At 41.0% G+C, this 18,682-nt stretch overlaps 1 protein-coding gene across 1 annotated transcript in view; it reads left to right on the top strand.

Annotated features, from left to right (window-relative positions):
* Positions 1-18,682, top strand: part of NUDCD2 (NudC domain containing 2) — a 991,190-nt gene that overhangs the window by 900,470 nt on the left and 72,038 nt on the right. The gene's annotated exons all lie outside the window — the stretch shown is intronic.

Below are 18,682 nucleotides of genomic sequence, written 5' to 3' on the forward strand. Positions count from 1 at the left end.
GCAATCTATGTATCTGACAAAGGTTTAATATCCAGAATCTACAAGGAACGTAAACAAATTTACAAGAAAAAAAAAAAAACCATTAAATAGTGGACAAAGGACATGACCAGACCCTCCTCAAAAAAAAACATTTATGCGCCAATGGACATATTAAAAAAAAGCTTATCACTGATCAGAAATGCAAATAAAAACCACAATGAGACAACACCTCACACCAGTCAGAATGGTGATTATCAAAAAGTCAAGAAACAACAACAGATGCTGGCAAGACTATGGAGAAATAGAAATGTTTTTACACTGTTGGTGGGAATGTAAATTAGTTCAACCATGGTGGAAGATAGTGTGGCGATTTCTCAAAGACCTAGAAACAGAAATATCATTTGACCCAGCAATCCCATTATTACGTATATACACAAAGGAATATAAATATTCTACTATAAAGATACATGCATATATATGTTCATTATAACACTCTTCACAATAGCAAAGACATAGAATCAACCCAAATACCCATCAATGATAGACTGGATAAAGAAAAATGTGGCACATATACACCATGGAATACTATGCAGCCATAAAAAGGAACAAGATCATGTCCTTTGCAGGAACACAGATGGAGCTGGAGCCATTATCCTCAACAAACTAACACAGGAACAGAAAACCAAATACCATGTTTCTACTTGTAAATAGGAGCTGAACAATGAGAATATATGGACACAGGAAGAGGAACAACACATACTGGGGCCTGTGGGGGGTGGGGGAGGTGCGGCAGGGGGAGGGAGAGCATCAGGATAAAGAGCTAATGCATGCTGGGCTTAATACCTGGGTGATGGGTTGATAGGTGCAGCAAACCACCATGAGACATGTTTACTTATGTAACAAACCTGCACATCCTGCACATGTATCCCAGAGCTAAAATAAAATAATAATGGAGCAGATACATATGTACAGCTATAAAATGACCTACAAAACATACTATTCAATGAAAAAAGGCAAGGAATACAACAGTATGTACAACATCCTTTCAGCTGTATTTTTAAAATGGAATATGTGCATAAATATATGCTTAATTTATGCATAGACTAGACCTATAAAAAAACTAAATAATTGGTAGTTTGCAAATAGCCATTCCAAAAATATTAATATGTTTGTATAGCATTTGTATATGTTTTATTCTTAGCTCTTTAGCTCTTATTCGATTTCAAGATCTTTAAGGATGAAGATTGGACTTGATTTTTTCTTTTTTTTTTTTTTTGAGATGGAGTCTCGCTCTGTCACCCAGGCTGGAGTGCAGTGGCCGGATCTCAGCTCACTGCAAGCTCTGCCCTCCGGGTTCACGCCATTCTCCTGCCTCAGCCTCCTGAGTAGCTGGGACTACAGGTGCCCACCACCACTCCCGGCTAATTTTTTGTATTTTTAGTAGAGACAGGGTTTCACCGTGTTCGCCAGGATGGTCTCGATCTCCTGACCTTGTGATCCGCCCGCCTCGGCCTCCCACAGTGCTGGGATTAACAGGCTTGAGCCACCTCGCCCGGCGGATTTTTTCTTGATGTTTCCAAATGCACAGGAAAGCACATAGAGTAGATAATAAATGCCTGTGGATTAACACGCCCAAATTTACGTGGGGAAAAGTCAAGTAAAGGAAGGGGTGTAGAGCGAAATATTAGTTCAAGCTGATGATAAAAATGATGTGAGGACTTATTCGAGGAAGGGCTCATTTGTTGAATACAACAAATTTTACATATCCTTTTCATCATATATCAATAAGTGTACCTGAAACTTGGCAATAGCCTGTGATTCTAATTGCTGTTGAGATAAGTGTAACAGAAAAGATAAAGCTTTCCATTTTGTCCCCAGAAAGTGGGTACCTCATCATGTTTATCCTGCAACCCAATCTTGCACACAGCCATCTGCAGTTGTATTTGCCATTGTAAAATTAACAGCCCGTGTGGTTCCTAGAAAAGGTCCAGGTTGGAAAGGGAAGTTCTCACTGCACTGTGTGCAGTCAGAAACAGCTGGCCCTGTGGCCAGGGAGGATTCTACTGCTGCCTCTGCCCAGGCATTTGCCATGGGTCATTGCCATTCTTGGAGCACCAGACCAGCCCATCAGCTCTTCATGATATGATACAAACCCACAAGCAGGTGGTTGCTGCTCCACTTCATTTCTTCATTCAAAACATTTCCTGAAGATCATTTCACTTACAAGAACATGTAAGTGAAATATAAAAGATCCAGATCAAAAATAAGTACACCCAAGCATGTGTGACTTGGTCCAATTTCAGAGATGTAACTCTTCCTAGGTGGACTTGTAGTATTGAAAAGTCCACCAACCTGAAAAGTCACCATACCTGAGGTTACCTTAGAAGCAACATATTAAATCTCTTCTTCTTCAACACACAAATATTAGTTAATTTCCTTTGCAAATTATGAAGCTGAGAACACTGAAGGAGAGAAAGAATTATCTGACACTTTTTTTTTTTTAGAGACAGGCTGGAGTGCAGTGGCAGTTGGCAGGGGACACCACACCGCCCAATTATTTTGTAGAGACAGAGTCTCACTTTGTTGCCAGGGCTGGTATCAAATTCAGTCTCCAAAAGTGCTGGGATTACAGGTGTGAGTTACCACACCCTGCCTTAGCTGACATTTTAAATTGTATCAAGCACCTACCATGGTCATGGACTTTGACAGGGGTTATCTCAGTTTTCTTCACACAAATATCTGTTTTACTGTTGAGGAAACTGAAGCTCAGTGAAGTTGCTAAACTTGCCCAAGGTCAAACTTCCAGGGTGTTTATATGTAAACGTCAGGATCTGCATTCAAACTCAGGTCTCTCTGACCTTAAAGCTGATACTCTCCCTAATACAAGAGCCAGTGAAAAACAGGGGTAAGCAGTGTGAACTCTGGAGCCAGGTCACCTGGGCATGAATCCTGACTCCACCACCTGACAACAAGAGGCCAAACACTTATCACTGTGTCTCGGGTCTTCCACCTATGAAATGGCACAATAATAATATGCAATAGGGTTATTTTTATCACAAATTTATCACAATTTATACCAGTAAAGCACTTAGAAATGTACTTAGTAGGCACCATTATTATGTCAAATGATAACTGAGCAAATCAAGAAAAACACTTTGGTGAGAGATAAAAAGGAATATGATCAAGGTATAAAGCAGAGGAAGGTAGATGGACATAACAGAAATAATCGGGAGGTTTCAGAGTATGTACCCGTGATGGTGTGGATGAAAATTGGAAAAAGCTCGCCAAGAGAGAACACGGACTGATGAAAGTGGAAGAGAACATTAATGAAGACAAACTTAGAAATTGGAGTCATCCTGTGGATATGAAGACTCTGAAGTTTGCTTTTTTATTGGCTTTGTTGTTGTTGTTCCCTAGTCTTTAAACAGAAAAGACATCACTGTGTTAAACTGTCTCAAAAGGAATTGTTTTAAGAATTTGTGTTTAAAGTAAAGTCTATACAATTTGAACTCCTGTGAGGGATTTATTCCACCTTCCTCGGCTCAGGCAAAGGCTTCAGGAAACAAAGCACCAACTTTGATTCCTAAATGAGCATCAGTCCCCGTGGCTCAGTTACTCAAAGCTTCCCGCAGCACTGGGCCTAATAGTTCATGCTGCACAGCTGGGTTCTGAGCCTGGGGCTCCCAATGACTTTTAAGAGAGCTTCATGATTGGTTTGCTTCCATGGGATTTGGATCAAGATAAAAAATAAGCCCAAGGTTATTTGGAAACAGTTCATATTTAAGAGACCTTCAAAAAACTTCACAAATAAAAAGTGGTCTATAAATATTGTATAATAACCGTATAATAACTTCCCACTTGCTAATGTTTATCATGGGGGAAAAAATTAGCAATGAGCACATCCATACTTCAAAAGTTAGGAAATTGAGGAAAAAAATCCAAGTAGCTTAGAAGAGTTGAAATCAGTTTACTCACAGGGGAATAGTAGTTCATAAGGGAAGAAAATTGCATTTGAATTTCCCAGCACTGTGATAAAAGTACTCTATCTAGATGACACCTCGTTCTGACTAAGCATCCCCAGCCTCCAGCACCCAATCCACCAACCCCTGCCCTGAGAAACTTATTATCCGTGATCCATGGAGATTGCATTGTTCTGTAGTTACAGGGATGGGGTTATGCAGATAGAAGGTTATCTGTCTATCTTTAATGCATAACGTAGAAACAAACGCAACGATCTCAGTGACACTTAACAACTGGAATGTCTTTCCAATTACCATCCATCACCATCTTTTTGTGGCATTTGCGCTAACCCTTACCCTTCATCCTGGCGCAGAGCTGCCCTTTAGAACACACTCTACATCAGCCAGCCCGATCGGCCATTTTTCATTGCAGACCTGCTGGCTGAAAAGTCAGCATTTACAAAGCAGCTTGTGATGCAGTGAAGAGCCCAGACAGAAATGTAATAAACAATGTTTTGAATTACATTTTGGACATTTAAAAATGCTCTGGGCTCAATTTCAAAAGGCATTTGCATTTGTAATGAAAAAAAAAAAAAAAAACCATCAGTGAGCTTCCAGTCTCAGTCTCAGGTTAACAGGCCCTTTTATGTTGTAAATTTTTTGCAGGAGCAATTACAAATTGTACACAGATTCATTATTTCTTGAGTACTTTATCAGGACATTTTCCCATACATCTAATTTGTCCTGTCTGAAATGTAACTTGACATAAGGGATTTTCTTAATTGCTTTTGAAGCCCTTCCAAGATAATCAGCTGCTTTTTGGAGCATGCTAAAAGGCAGTAGACAATATTGCCAGTCTGTCTTCGGATCACACGCTGAAGTTTTTGGGTAAGAGATAGCAAAGAAAGGCAACATTTGCCTTTTAAACTATTCAGTAGCTCCATTTTAATTTGCTCTTCATCTGAATGATTTTGTCAGTGTCTAACAATAGCAAAAAGAAGTTGCTCCATTTTTATCTGCCCTATTGTAATGGCTGTCACTTTGGGGGTAGATGCAGTCAATATTTACAAAAGGATTAAAGTATAATCTTTATTATTTTGAAGAATCTTAACCAAAGATTAAAGATAAAACCAAAACTAAAATAACCCAATTTTGGGAGGAGAAGGTACACTATAAAAAGCCAGTTGTGTTTCTGCTATCTTCCTTCAACAGATTTAAGCAAATAATACAACACGTATTTATTTTGGGAGAATGTTTTTACCTTGAATTTTCAAGCTGCCAATTCTAAACAACTTCATTTTTTAGTTACAGAACAAACTGTATTTACTGCACATGTAGGCAGGATGATGTTCCCCCACAGATGTTCATATCCTAATCCCCAGAACCTTTCATGGTAAAATGGACTTTGTAGATGTGATTAAGGTAATGGACCTTCAAACGGGGAGATTGTTCTGGATTATCAGGAAGTACCCAATCTAATCACAAGCATCCTTAAGATTGGAGACTATATGCATGGCTGTTTTCAGAGAGCTATGGGATAGAAGAGTTGGAGAGATTTGATGCGAGGTTTCAACCTGCTGCTGCTGGGGGTTGAGGACAAGGCCACAAGGTAAGGAAGGTGACTCCCTCCAAAAGGTGGGAAGAGTCTTCAGCTTACAACCTGCATGAAAACAAGGACATCAGTCCCAGAGACTCAAGGAACTGAATTCCACCAACAATCCAAATGAGCTGAAAACGTATGCTCCCCTAGATGCTCTAGAAAGAAGTGCAGCCTGCAGATACCTTGATTTTAGCTCACTAAGACCTGTGTCAGATTTCAATCTTTATTTTCAAATTAATAAAGATTGTACTTTAATCCTTTTGTAAATATTGACTGCATCTACCCCCTTACACTTACTGATCTACAGAACTGTAAGATATTTGAGTTGTTTAAGCCACTCCATTTGTGGCAATTTATTAAAGCCACATAAAAAATTAGCATGCTATCTGCAGCATAATATCCGATTTTCATGCCCAGATCATCCTTAAAGTGCCCAAATACAAGAGATTTAATACCAGTTTTACTACACTTAGCGTTTAGTCAGCACCACCTTATGGAATGGAAATTCAAATACTGCTTGATAAAATCCAATTAAATGGAAAATATAAAGACTGTAGGCTCGCTTCAGGAAGCTAACGTTATTAACTTGAGAACACTGATTGGAACATTGGGTAAAAGATGAAAATTATTAGCTTTGTTTTAGATCAACAATGTTAATCTGCCAGGCTGACCCTTAATCGTCTCCCAAGAATTGCTATTGGCAGGAGTCAGAAAATTGATTTTTCTCAATTTTAAAGCTTAGCCTTGAGAGTCTGTAATAAGAAGTCCACAGGAGTTCAAGGAATATTTAGATCTTTTCAACTAAAAGCTCCTCCAAACATGATAGGAATTATTACTAATAACAGCATCATTTTCTTTCCAGGTGAAGGCAGCCATTATTAGTAGCCAAAAATGAAATGGCTAGTTTAGTACTTCATTTGTATTAAATGATAACTGTATCTAAGATCCTTGTGTTCCAGTTGTAGTTAATTAACTTTCCCAAAGACATAATGGCAAAGAGCAGCAATTCAAGTGAGCCAGAGGATCACACACTGCTATGTAAGGTGTCGAACTAAAGAAAACTGAGAGCTTCAGCTCTTAAACTGGGTTAGGATGTTCAAGATCCAAGCCTGTAACATCAATAACGGTATGGTGTTCCATAATAAGATAGTGCATTGAATACATATATCAAATTTTGTTTTCCTCTCAAAACCCCAAGGAAAAATTTAAAAAAAAAAAAGAAAAAGAAAAAAGACCTAACACAACTAGAACAGAGAGAACACGAAAAGAGACAGCAGAACAAAATTTTGGAAGCTGAAAAGCAGGGGAACTAATGGTAAGAGATTTAACCTACCTAAAAGAGTGAATTTTGGCTAGAAGTGGATTGAGAACTAAACTAACTTACTCTGAAAATCCTCAAAAGGCTTGGGATCAGATACCTCTGAAATCTTGGGTAAACGGGAAGGGACAGAGTAAAGAAGAAAAAGTGACGTTAGATTCCCAGACACCCTCCCCAACAGCTTCTGATGACTGGACATCTATTCCCTGGAGAGACCAATGCAGATAGGTTCTATTTTCTCCCCTCCCTGCCCCTCCTTTTTTTTCCCCAGACAGGGTCTTGCTCTGTTGCCCTGGAATGCAGTGGCGCCATCTTCGCTCACTGCAGCCTCGACCTCGACCTCCCAGGCTCCAGCGGTCCTCCCTACTTCAGCTTCCTGGGTAGCTGAGACTACATAGCACCACCGTGCTTGGCTAATTTTTAATTTTTTTGTAGAGACAGGGTCTCACTATGTTGCCTAGGTTAGTTTCAAATTCCTGGGCTCAAGTGATCCTCCTGCATCAGCCTCTGAAAATGCTCAGATTACAAATGTGAGCCACTGAGCCTGGACAGAGATGTGGGTTCTAGACTGAGGTGTGTGTGTTGGGGAGTAAATGGGCAGGTACTATGCTGAAAACAGGAGGATTGAGTGAATATATGCAGGCTGAATGCTAATTGCAGCAACTTCAAACTGTGTGAGAACTTTAATATAATCTAACAAGGAGTTCAAAATTGTTTGCCCTGTTATCATGGGACTAGGCCTCTACTGGATGAATATCACATTCTTAAGAAAGCCTATTTTGTAACAGATAAGCTTGGTTCTAACAATGAACCTCTACATTACTAATTATGTGATCACCCTAAGTAGGAAGTGGATGGCAGGAGAGGAGCCATGGGTGCTAGCTCAGTTGGCCTAAAGGCATGATAGTGATGTGGTGAGCTTTCTCTTTCCCCTAGCATCACTTTGTGATAAAACTTTCACATGTCCTGGCATGGTGAGTCACACCTGTAATCCCAGCACTTTGGGAGGCTGCAGCAGGTGGATCAGCTGAGGTCAGGAGTTCAAGACCAGCCTGGCCAATATGGTGAACCCTCATCTCTACTAAAAATACAAAAATTTAGCCAGGCATAGTGGAAGGCACCTGTAATCTCAGCTATTCAGGAGGCTGAGGCAGGAGAATTGCTTGAACTCAGGAGGCGGAGGTTGCGGTGAGCTGAGATCGTGCCATTGCACTCCAGTCTGAGTGACCGAGTGAGACTCGTCTCAAAAAAAAAAAAGTTCACCTTGATGCGCTCTCATTTAGTAGCTTAACAGTAGGTATCTCAGGTTGCTTCTTCCATCCACTTACCAGGCCATGGGCAGTCAGACCTTTGCCCTCCACGCAGGAGACTGGAAGAAGCCTAAGAAATCTAATCTCCCAGGAGGAAAAACCTAAAAATAATGACAATAGGGGTTTCCCAACTGTGGGGAAAAGAAAGAGAGATCAGACTGTTACTGTGTCTATATAGAAAGAAATAGACATAAGAGACTCCATTTTGTTCTGTATTTGAGATGCTGTTAATCTGTGACCCTACCCCCAACCTTGTCCTTGCAAGAGACATGTGCTGTGGTGACTCAAGGTTTAAAGGATTTTGGGCTGTGCAGGGTGTGCTTTGTTAAACAAGTGCCTGAAGGCAGTATGCTTGTGAAAAGTCATCACCATTCTCTTAATCTCAAGTACCCAGGGACACTACACTGCCAAAGGTCGCAGGGATTTCTGCCTAGGAAAGCTAGGTATTGTCCAAGGTTTCTCCCCATATGATAGTCTGAAATATGGCCTCGTGGGAAGGGAAAGGCCTGATCGTCCCCTAGCCTGACACCCGTGAAGGGTCTGTGCTGAGGAGGACTAGTATAAGAGGAAAGAAGGCCTCTTGGCAGTTGAGATAGAGAAAAGCATCTGTCTCCTGCCCGTCCCTGGGCAATGGAACATCTTGGTGTAAAACCCGATTGTATGTTCTGTTTACTGAGAAAGGAGAAAACCACCTTAGGGCGCCGCGAAAGGTGGGACTTGCTAGCGCAATGCTGCTCTTTATGCACTAAAAAGGTTTATGGAGATATTTACATATGCATATCAAGGCACAGCACTTTTCCTTAAACCTATGTCACAGAGATCTTTATTCATATGTTTTACTGCTGACATTCTCCCTAGGATGATCCTATTATCCTGCCACTTCCCTTTTCCTAAGATGGTAAAGATAATGATCAATAAATCCTGAGGGAACTCAGAGACCGGTACCGGCGTGGGTCCTCTGTATGCTGAGCGCCGGTCCCCGGGCCCACTTTTTCTTTCTCTATACTTTGTCTCTGTGTCTCATTTCTTTTCTCAAGTCTCTCGTTCCACCAAACGAGAAACGCCCACAGGTGTGAAGGGGCAGGCCACCCCTTCACCCAACTACATTTTTACCAATGTAAAAACGATTTACATTGGTACCAGAATAGTGGTTTTCCACTGAGGTGAGGAAAAAGACCAAAAACAAAACAGTATGGAGGAAACATACATCCTGAAGACAAAAATAAAAGACAACAAAAAACTCCACACAACGAAAACAAAATTACCATTGATATTTCTGAGCTATATGAGAACCCATACATCCATGAAACATGATAATGATGCAATTTTTTTTTTAAAAGGAAGCATACAGAGAACAAAGAAAAGCTATTAGGAATTAAGAAGATGGTAGCAAAAAAGAATTTAGTAGAAGAATTTGGAGGGGTATTAAAAAGTCAAAGCAGGCCGGGAGCGGTGGCTCAAGCCTGTAATCCCAGCACTTTGGGAGGCCGAGGCGGGTGGATCACGAGGTCAGGAAATCGAGACTATCCTGGCTAACACGGTGAAACCCCGTCTCTACTAAAAATACAAAAAACTAGCCGGGCGTGGTGGCGGGCGCCTGTAGTCTCAGCTACTCGGGAGGCTGAGGCGGGAGAATGGCATGAACCCGGGAGGCGGAGCTTGCAGTGAGCCGAGATCACGCCACTGCACTCCAGCCTGGGAGACACAGTGAGACTCCGTCTCAAAAAAAAAAAAAAAAAAAAAAGTCAAAGCAGCCGGGCAGGGTGGCTCACTCCTGTAATCCCAGCACTTTGGGAGGCCAAGGCCGGTATATCACAAGGTCAGGAGTTCAAGACCAGCCTGACCAATATGATGAAACCCCGTCTCTACTAAAAATACAAAAATTAGCTGGGTGTGGTAGTGCACACCTAAAGTCCCAGCTTTTCGGGAGGCTGAGGCAGGAGAATTGCTTGAACCCGGGAAGCAGAGGTTGCAGTGAGCTGAGATCGCGCCACCGCACTCCATCCTGGGCGACCGAGTAAGACTCCATCTCAAAAAAAAAAAAAAAAATCAAAGCAACCTCTCAGAATGTAAAAAGACATAGAGCTGAAAAATTGGGAAGAAAATATGAAAATCAAAGAATCCTTGTATTAGTTTCTTATTGATGCTATCACATCTTGCGTAAATAACATGAGTTTACTGTCTTACTGTTCTGGAGGTCATTAGCCTGAAATGGGTTTCACTGGGCCAAACCCAAGGTATTGTCGGGGTCATGCCCCCTCCGGAGGATCTAGGGGTGAATCCGTTTTCTTGCCTTTCTAGCTTCTAGAAGAGGCCCAAATTCCTTGGCTTGTGACTGCTTCCTTGCATCACTCCGACGTCTTGCTTCCATCATCACGTTTCCTACTTCTTTGAATTCCTGCCTCCCTCTTAAAAGGACTCTTGTTACATTGGACACACCAGGATAACCTCCTCATCTCAAGATTTTTAAATTTAATGACATGCTGTAAGAGTCCCAGGGTCTAGGGATTTGGACATGGATATCCTGGGGAAGGGGAGGCGGTCATTATTCAGCCACTACAGGCAGAATAGGAGATGTGATATCTATAAAGTAGAATGAAAAAGAAAATAGGAGAAAAACAGCAGTGAAATAGTGAAGGATTTAAGTTTAAAGATTGAAGGAACCTACCAAGTACAAGGCAAAATGAATGAAAAGAGAACTACAACAAGGGACACCACTGTAAAATTTCAGAATACTAGAGACACAGAGAAGATCTGACAAGCTTCCAGAGAAGGGAGGAAAACATACAAAGGACAAGGAATCATAATGTCTTTGGACTTCACAAAATCAACTCTGGAAGCACAAACACAATGGAACAATGCATTCAAAATTCCGGGGAAAAATGATTACCCAGCTTAAAATTATATACCCAGGCACTCACAGTTGAGTCTTCACATTTTTATCTGTTACGGAGCCTTTCTCAGGAAGCTACTGAAAGATGTGCAGCCAAAACTAGAAAGCACAACAAAGGGAAAGAAATGAAACACAGGTAACAGGAGACCCAATACAGAAGAGACAAAGGAAATTCTGGAACAATAGTGAAGAGAGATGGGAAATACAAGGCAAGAGGTCCAGATTGGCAAAATGACTTACAAGAGTAAGTTGAGGGTGTCTGCAATTGCACCACCTCTTATTACTAAGAGGGCTTCTGCAACTGTACCACCTTTTTTCATTAAGTCTTAGAATGCCAGGATGAGCCTGGACCAGCTTCTTATTTGTTCCTTCTCTGCTCTCCATGCTGTGATGACTGGAATACACGAGAATCCTTATTTTACCTTCCAAGCATAAGCCTGAGAGTCAGATGTGGGGATGATTAGCTCAGAAACCGAAAATACTGGGTAACTCTGTTTTGCTTACCACATTCTTACTGACCACCCCGTCCCTGGTTCAAAGTACCATCCTGTGGTAGATCTAATTTTCCCAAGACTTACTCATGCCTTTGCCCGCTGGATCCTAAGGAGCTCTGTAAACTCTCTGGAAAACTGAAGCCAAAGACATTCAGTTAATCATCTCCTGGGAACTGTCACTTAGCAATAGAAATAGTGTGCTTTTTCCCATAGCTAGATGTGTGCTTGTACCTATTTTTCAAACGAAATAATGTATAGGAGATACATACAGAGATTGTAAATAACCATAAAGATAATCCAGAATCTGATACATAGTCAGCCTACCGGTCAGGTGTGGTAGCTTACGCCTGTAATCCCAGCACTTTGGGAGGCTGAGGTGGGTGGATCACCTGAGGTCAGGAGTTCAAGACCAGCCTGGCCAACATGGTGAAACCCCTTCTCTACTAAAAACACAAAAATTAGCCAGGCGTGCTGGTGCGCACCTGTAGTCCCGGCTACTCAGGAGGCTGAGGCAGGAGAACTGCTTGAACCCAGGAGGCAGAGGTTGCAGTGAGCCAAGATAGTGCTACTGCACTCCAGCCTGGGTGAGCCTCCATCTCAAAACAACAAGAACAACAACAACAACAACAAAACATTAGGATACCAAATCACACCAATTAGGATGGCTACTGTCAGAAAAACAGATCAAAAATAGAATTACCATGTGATCCAACAATTCCACTTCTGGGTATATATCCAAAAGCACTAAAAGCAGAATCTCTCAAAGAGAGATTTGCCACCCATGTTCATTGCAGCATGCTACAACATAGACGAACCTTAAGAATGTTACTGCTAATTGAAATAAACCAGTCACAAGTCGAATACTGTATGAAATACTGTATGATTCCACGCGAATGAGTTATCTATAGTAGTCAGATTCAGAGAAGAATGCTAGTTAGCAGGTGCGGGGGGAGAGAAAAGGGGCAGTTGTTAATGGCTACAAAGTTTTAATTTTGCAAGATGAAGAGTTCTGGAAATGGGATGCATAACAATGTGAATGTACTTAATGCTACTGAACCGTATGCTTCAAAGTGGTTAAGGTGGTAAAGTTTATGGTATGTATATTTTACTACAATTTTTTTAAAGTAGAAAAAAGAGTCAGGATAATGATTACCTCTGGGAAAAAAATGATACTATGATGGTTAATGTTATGTATTAACTTGGCTGGGCCATGCGCTGCCAAGATATTTGGTCAATTATTCTGGGTGTCTGTGAAGGTGTTTTGGATATGATTAATATTTAAATTGGTGAATTTTGAGTAAAGCAGATTGCTTTCTGATATGGTTTGTGTCCCCACCCATATCTCGTCTTGTAGTTCCCATAATCCCCATGTGTCATTGGAGTGACCCAGTGGGAGGTAATTGAATCTTGGGGGTATTTACCCTCATGCTGTTCTCGTGATAGTGAGTTCTCATGACATCTGATGATTTTATAAGGGGCTTTTCCCCTTTGCTCACCATTTTTCCTTTCTGCCACCATGTGAAAAAGAACATATTTGCTTACCCTTCTGCCATGATTGTAAGTTTCCTGAGGCCTCTCCAGCCATGCTGAACTGAGTCAATTAAACCTCTTTTCCTTATAAATTACCCAGTCTTGGGTATATCTTTATTAGCAGCATGAGAATGGACTAATACATCTTCCATAATGTCAGTGGGCCTCATCTAATCAGTTGAATGCCTGAGTAGAATAAAAAGATTAATCTTCTCTAAGCAAGAAAGAATTCTCTAGCAGTCACTCTTCAGACTTCACCGGCAACATCAGCGCTTCCTGGTTCTGCAGCAGACTGCCTTTTAACTCATACTGGAACATTGGCTCTCCTGGTTTTCAGTCTGCCAGCCATAAGCTGAGCACAGTGGTGTATGCCTGTAGTCCTGTCTACTTAAGAGGCTGAGATGAGAAGGTTGCTTGAGGCTAGGAGTTCCAGGATGTAGTGTGCTATGACTGCACCTGTGAATAGCCACTGCACTTGAGCCTGGGCAACCTACTGAGACCCCCATCTCTTAAAAACCAAAAAAATAACACAGACACACAGACACACACACACATACACATCCTATTGTTTCTTTTCTCTAGAGAAAAATTTGTGCCTAATACAGAAACAATCGGGGGAAAGCATTTGCAGAGCTTCTAAGGTACTTGCAATGTTCTTAACTTGAGCAGCAGGTGCACAGGAGTTTATCATTATTCTGTAAACTGTACATACATTTAATGTACTTTCTTGTGTGCGCTATTCTTTTCACAATTAAAAACTTTTTTTTAAAATCTTAGTTTGGGATGCAACCAATCTATTCACCAAAGTTCAAATCTTTTTCACAAGTCTTCAAGATTTTTTAAAAAATAAATAATCTGGGTCTGATAACAGTGTAGGCAGAGACTGTGTTAAATTGGTTTGGCAGACTTAAGTGGGTTATAGATCATAGATCTGTAACGGGTCATTAAGAAAAATTCAGAATGTTTTGGGGTTAACTTTATGAAAGATGACTGTCCCTCATGCTGCTGAGAGAAATGTTATCCTACTACATAGATATTGGTGTCATCTTATTTGGTATCATATCATATGGCATCTATTTTTTCCTCTTCTTTTCTTGACTTCTAGTTTCAGGGTGAATTCTAACTATAGACAAACACTTCTGAAAGCCAGAACCATCATCCTTCTTTCCACTTTCCAAGGACCTTATGTGTTCTAGGCACATAAAGCCTGAGGGTGACACTGTATAAGGAAAATAAAAAATTATTTCCAGCCCTCCTATATGCCAAAGTGTTTGACTTATCCTGAATACTTTTTAACATCTCACATTAAAACATTTTAAAGCCTTTATATCAATTTTTCATTTCAAAGTCAACATTTTTCTAAATCTACAACAAACTGGGGGGAAATTGAAATTGTTCAATAATATGTAGTGTGTATATATGTCAAAAATTAGAATTGAAATGGGGACTACGGAAAGCAAAGTAACTGTAGACAGAGCTGGGCAATTTCATGGCCATCTTTCAATGTAAATCACTTGCAAGTAAATACATGGAGTGAATGTATTCAAATTCCAGAGATACATTTATATGCATACAAATTCAAGTATTCTGGCTATTTCTGTAGCAAAATACAGAAAAGAACTTTCAGAAGTCCTTAGGTAAAACAAGTTACAAAAATAATTTATCTTCTTTGAAATATTTTTAAATGCATTTCCAAAATACTAAAAATAAATCTAGAAAATACTTAAAAATCACAAAGAAAAACCACTAGTAATCTTATTTATGAGAGAAAACTCCTAATATCTTACAGCTGAAAGTGAAGGTAATATTACAAGACCACCATTTCTCCCCCATACCCCAACCCTTGGGCATTTGTTAAGTCCACAGCTACATTTGCTATCTGTTCCAAGTATTTCCATGACAGACGTGTGAAATAGGTGGTATTCCTTTCATTTAACCCTAAAAACTACTTCAAGCTCTGAAAGGAAAAGCAACTTGCTACTAGCATGTGAAAAAAATCACCTTTGAATCTAGAGTTGTTTCTTTTCACTATACATAATACTTCCTTCAAGTAAAAAAATTATCTTGAGTAGCCTACCCTTGAATTAAAACCTACGGCACCAAAAAACATAACAAAAAAAAAAAGCCTACTGCTATATTTAATGTTGATGAGATAGATGATTTGACTGCCAAAGGGATATAATTAACTTATATTCCAATCAGATACCCAGCTTAAAATGGGGTTACATCCTGATGAATCCTTCATACGTTTAAAATATCCTAAGTCAAAAATGCATTTAATACACATAAACCTACTGAATATCACAGCTTAGTCTAGCCTACCTTAAATATGCTCAGAACACTTAGATTAGCCTACAATTGGGCAACATCTAACACAAAGCCTATCTTATAGCAAAGTGTTAAATATCTCATGTAATTTACTACATACTAAACTGAAAGTGAAAAACAGAATGGTGGTATGGGTACTTGAAGTATGGTTTCTACTGAATGTGATTACTTTTCACACCATTGCAGTCAAAAAATCCTGCTGAACCATTGTAAGTCAGGGACCATAGATTAAATTGTGATTCCCTCATTGACACAATGGGATACATGCAGCCAAAAAAGGAAGGAGTTCCTTCTTTTTGGTGCTCTGCTGGTAAATAGTGGCACATGTGATTCTTGGTGCAGTGCTCTATGGGTCGGGAGGATCCTTGACCAGGTACAGTGGTCCCCGTAGTCACTGGCATCAGGGCCAGGTCACATGGGTCTGGAAATGATCAGCTGGCGCGGAGGCCTGTGTAAAGTGGGGAGCAGAGGAAGGCTTGGCTAGTGTCATCAGAATGATTCTTATGGACGAATGAAGCAAATGAATAAATATAAGAATAATGAGGGCCGAGGCCGGGTGCGGTGGCTCATGCCTGTAATCCCAGCACTTTGGGAGGCTGAGGCGGGCAGATCACGAGGTCAGGAGATCGAGATCATCCTGGCTAACAGGGTGAAACCCCGTCTCTGCTAAAAATACAAAAAAAAAAAAAAAAAAAAAAATTAACCGGGTGTGGTGGTGGGCACCTGTGGTCCCAGCTACTCAGGAGGCTGAGGCAGGAGAATGGCGTGAACCCAGAAGGCAGAGCTTGCAGTGAGCCGAGATCACGCCCCTGCGCCTTCAGCCTGGGTGACAGAGAGAGATTCCATCTCAAAAAAATAAAAAAAATTTTTAAAAAATGAGGTCTGAGCACTGTGGCTCATGTCTGTAGTCCCAGCACTTTGGGAGACCAAGGTGAGTGGATCGTTTGAGCTCAAGAGTTTGAGAGCAGCCTGGGCAACACTGCGAAACTGAAAATACAAAAATTAGCTGGGTGTGGTGACACATGCCTGTAGTCCCAGCTACTCAGGAGACTGAGGTGGAGGCTGCAGTGAGCCAAGATTGTGCCACTGCACTCCAGCCTGGGTGAGACTGACACCCTGTCTCAAAAAAAAAGAATTGAGAACTAGGTTGCTGTCAGAGAAAGGTGCCACAAACATGGGAAGAGCCAAAATAAACGCTGCGGAACAAGATTGGAATTGGGGCTATCGATGTCAACTTATGGTTTCTTATGCAAAGAAATGTGAAAAAGGTCAAAACCATGAAAGACAAACACTGAGGAAATGTTCCACCTTGAAGCTAAAGCAACATGGCGACACACACGAGTAATCTTGGACTGCATAGACCTATCAAGGACAATGGAACAACTGATGAAATCTGAATGGGATCCTATACAACTGAATGGTAATTTCTTGATTATGATTACATTATGGGGTATGTCGATGTGTATCCTTATTTTTAGCAAATATACACTGAGGTTTATGTACTGAGTGATGAAGCATCGTTATCTTCAACCTACTCTTAAATAGTTCAGTATACACATGTGGTCTGCATGTAGAAAGAAAATGATTGGGTAGATGTGCTTCACACTGACAACTCGGGCTTCTGGAAAGGGAAATAAAAGCATTCCCTTTTTTTTTTTTTTGAGACCGAGTCTCGCTATGTCGCCCAGGCTGGAGTGCAGTGGTGCAATCTCGGCTCACTGCAAGCTCCGCCTCCCGGGTTTACGCCATTCTCCTGCCCCAGCCTCGCGAGTAGCTGGGACTACAGGCGCCCGCCACTTCGCCCGGCTAGTTTTTTGTATTTTTTAGTAGAGACGGGGCTTCCCTGTGTTAGCGAGGATGGTCTCAATCTCCTGACTTCGTGATCCGCCCGCCTCGGCCTCCCAAAGTGCTGGGATTACAGGTTTGAGCCACCGCGCCCGGCCAATATAAGCATTCTTTACGCTATCGTGGCAACTTTTCTGCAAGATTGAAATTTTTAAATTAAGTTTTTAAAAAAGGACATTCTTGGCTGGGCACGGTGGCTCATGCCTATAATCCCAGCACTTTGGAAGACCGAGGTGGGCGGATCATGAGGTCAGGAGATCGAAACCATCCTGGCCAACATGGTGACACCCCATCTCTACTAAACATATAAAAAAATTAGCTGGGTGTAGCGGCGCGTGCCTGTAATCCTAGCTACTCGGGAGGCTGAGGCAGGAGAGAATCGCTTGAACCAGGGAGTTGGAGGTTGCAGCGAGCTGAGATCATGCCACTGCACTCCAGCCCGGCTATAGAGCAAGACTCCGTCTCAAAAAAAAAAGGACATTCTTTAAATATACAACAAATTCCAAATGAAAAAAACTTCAGAGAATTGTATGTTATTCTTTGTGAGGGCGGAGAGTGAGAGCATGGACACGTATGTTTTGTGATTACATTCTTCCATATGCAGAGTACCTCTAGAAATGTATGCAAGGAACTGATCTACATCGATTTCTTCCACAGATGAAAAATGGGTGGCTAGAGAAGAATTACACTTTCTACTCTCTGAAACTTAATTTTGCACTATATGAAATGTAGTTAACTTAAAATATAAAACAAAATGCTTTAATTTAGTGGTTGCCAAATGCGATGCCAGACTGGCAACCTTAGAACCACCTGGAAGACATCTAAAAACAAATTAATAGGCCTCAATTACCAAAATGTATGTCAGTAAGCCCAGGGTAGGACCCGGGTATCAGTAAAATTTCCCCAGTTAATTTTCTCAGCCTACTCAATATGAACATAAGAATAAAGAACTTTATTACGATCCAGGCCAGGTGTGGTGGCTCACGCCTGTAGTGCCAACATTTTTGAGGCCGAGGCAGGTGGATTGCTTGAGGGCAGGAGTTTGAGACCAGCCTAGCCAACATGGCAAAGCCTCATCTCTACTAAAAATACAAAACTCAGATGGGCGTGGTGACAGGCGCCTGTAATCCCAGCTACTTGAGTGGCTGAGGGAGGAGAATCATGTGAACCCAGGAGGCGGAGGTTGCAGTGAGCTGAGAATGCACCACTGTACTCCAGCCTGGGTGACAGAGCGAGACCCTGTCTCAAAAAAAAAAAAAAAAAAAAAAAAAAAAAAAAAAAAAAAAAAAAAAGAACTTTATGATGATCTACTTCCACTTAATGAATAAATATACTTTCCCTTCCCTGAGATTTTCCTACCATTTATTTTCTCTAGGTTACTTTAAGAATATAGTATATAATACACAGAAGATAGAAATATGTTAAT

Source organism: Macaca thibetana, chromosome 6, assembly GCF_024542745.1.
Source record: "Macaca thibetana thibetana isolate TM-01 chromosome 6, ASM2454274v1, whole genome shotgun sequence".
In the NCBI taxonomy this organism is placed as follows: Eukaryota; Metazoa; Chordata; class Mammalia; order Primates; family Cercopithecidae; genus Macaca; species Macaca thibetana.